Below are 2,954 nucleotides of genomic sequence, written 5' to 3' on the forward strand. Positions count from 1 at the left end.
GCGTCGACTGTGGCGTGGACGAACCGCATGTAGATGGTGAGTGAAAAATTTTCGGGTTGAAAAATTTCCTTTAAATGAACCGCTTTCTGTTCAGGTAATATTTTGCAATTCTCGTTTCAACAAAGTTTCAAAGTTTCCTTTCAAACAGATTCTCTTAACCCGTGAGCGTGGTTTCCTTTCTTTATACCTTCTTCCTGATGGGGCGCGCCCATCATCCACCCAGTTCCGCTTTCCTTTTCAGCCCACCCTGTTTTTCTACTATTGTGCGTTTGTAGTTTCCTCTGCGACATGGGTCCCCGGTTGTTCCCAACGATCCCTTCGGGTTCTGTAGCTTCCGTTTTTTGTAGATTTGCCGACCGCAGCGCCGCCGGGATTCGTGTACGTGCGTCCCTGCGTGCGCCGCTGGAGCTAGCGCTGGTAGCTTGATTGTTTTTTCGGTGGCTGACCGACTCGTTTCCTTTCTTCTGGCGACTCCCCGCATGTCCGTTTGGCATGCCGCCCTCTGACCGTAATGAATGGGCACCCGGTGGGGGAGGCTTCCCCGGTACCGGTGCCAAGCCATAAGAAAAAGCACACGAAAGAAGTCCAAGACGACTTGATGTGCTCCTCACGCGACTGAACGCGGTAGAGGAGGCCGGCGGCATAATCATGACGCGGCGCCGCGGTCGTGGTTGCGTGCCTGCCTTGCCGCTTCCCAATGGGGTCGCGAAGATTCTCTCCATACCCATCTGCCTTCCACAAATCTTTCTCCCTTCTCGCCCTTTGTTGTCTTCAAGAAATTATATCTTCGCGAGCACCCTATCACACAGGACGGTGGCATTAGGGTTAGGGTTAGGGTTAGGGTTAGGGTTAGGGTTAGGGTTAGGGTTAGGGTTAGGGTTAGGGTTAGGGTTAGGGTTAGGGTTAGGGTTAGGGTTAGGGTTAGGGTTAGGGTTAGGGTTAGGGTTAGGGTTAGGGTTAGGGTTAGGGTTAGGGTTAGGGTTAGGGTTAGGGTTAGGGTTAGGGTTAGGGTTAGGGTTAGGGTTAGGGTTAGGGTTAGGGTTAGGGTTAGGGTTAGGGTTAGGGTTAGGGTTAGGGTTAGGGTTAGGGTTAGGGTTAGGGTTAGGGTTAGGGTTAGGGTTAGGGTTAGGGTTAGGGTTAGGGTTAGGGTTAGGGTTAGGGTTAGGGTTAGGGTTAGGGTTAGGGTTAGGGTTAGGGTTAGGGTTAGGGTTAGGGTTAGGGTTAGGGTTAGGGTTAGGGTTAGGGTTAGGGTTAGGGTTAGGGTTAGGGTTAGGGTTAGGGTTAGGGTTAGGGTTAGGGTTAGGGTTAGGGTTAGGGTTAGGGTTAGGGTTAGGGTTAGGGTTAGGGTTAGGGTTAGGGTTAGGGTTCCATTGGCGGCGTGTAAAACCACAAAGGCAATCGAATGGCACTTGACCTTATAGTTGGCCGGGTTAATTTGTCTGGGCAAAAGAACTGGAAGGGGGATGGGGGTGGTTGGTGGGATGTGGTGTTGGATTTGCGAAATATACAGGCTGGGTGCCATAAATTTCCCGACGTGGAAATTACGGTCCCAGGTCGGAAATATGTGTTTCTGTTATGAATGATTACTTTCTATTGTCCCTTTATTTCTTCTCTAATGTGTTATTCATAAATGAAGTAATCCACTCTAAGTGTTGATGCGGCCCGCGACGAAAAAACGCCCACCCACCCAACCCTAGACATGAATTTCTCGGATGTCCGAGAAGGACCGGAAGGCCACAGAACGGCGGACCGGTTTCCTTCCGCGGATGCGGGGTGTGTACTCCGGGAACCGTGGGAAGGTGAGGGCGTCGACTGTGGCGTGGACGAACCGCATGTAGATGGTGAGTGAAAAATTTTCGGGTTGAAAAATTTCCTTTAAATGAACCGCTTTCTGTTCAGGTAATATTTTGCAAGATGATGAATTTCTCCTTTCAACAAAGTTTCAAAGTTTCCTTTCAAACAGATTCTCTTAACCCGTGAGCGTGGTTTCCTTTCTTTATACCTTCTTCCTGATGGGGCGCGCCCATCATCCACCCAGTTCCCCTTTCCTTTTCAGACCACCCTGTTTTTCTACTTTTGTGCGTTTGTAGTTTCCTCTGCGACATGGGTCCCCGGTTGTTCCCAGCGATCCCTTCGGGTTCTGTAGCTTCCGTTTTTGTAGATTTGCCGACCGCAGCGCCGCCGGGATTCGTCTACGTGCGTCCCTGCGTGCCCCGCTGGAGCTAGCGCTGGTAGCTTGATTGTTTTTTCGGTGGCTGACCGACTCGTTTCCTTTCTTCTGGCGACTCCCCGCATGTCCGTTTGGCATGCCGCCCTCTGACCGTAATGAATGGGCACCCGGTGGGGGAGGCTTCCCCGGTACCGGTGCCAAGCCATAAGAAAAAGCACACGAAAGAAGTCCAAGACGACTTGATGTGCTCCTCACGCGACTGAACGCGGTAGAGGAGGCCGGCGGCATAATCATGACGCGGCGCCGCGGTCGTGGTTGCGTGCCTGCCTTGCCGCTTCCCAATGGGGTCGCGAAGATTAGTTCCATACCCATCTGCCTTCCACAAATCTTTCTCCCTTCTCGCCCTTTACTTGTCTTCAAGAAATCATATCTTCGCGAGCACCCTATCACACAGGACGGTGGCGTTAGGGTTAGGGTTAGGGTTAGGGTTAGGGTTAGGGTTAGGGTTAGGGTTGGGGTTGGGGTTAGGGTTAGGGTTAGGGTTGGGGTTGGGGTTGGGCATGGGGTAGGGGCACGGCTTCGTTTCACGGTGAGCATAGTACTCGGTAATAGGCCATGGTGCGGCGTGTCGGGCAGCGTCAGATGTCACAGGCAGGGCAGCGAATTCCGGTGACACAGTCCTCAAGTCGACAGTACTGACCACGGAGTGTGATGACGAGAACGTCGATGGTGGCTGTATGTAGCACGACATAATGCGCCTGCTTGATGAGCTAGTGTTGCAGTA

Source organism: Leishmania braziliensis, chromosome 30 (genome assembly GCF_000002845.2).
Source record: "Leishmania braziliensis MHOM/BR/75/M2904 complete genome, chromosome 30".
NCBI classification, from domain to species: Eukaryota; Euglenozoa; class Kinetoplastea; order Trypanosomatida; family Trypanosomatidae; genus Leishmania; species Leishmania braziliensis.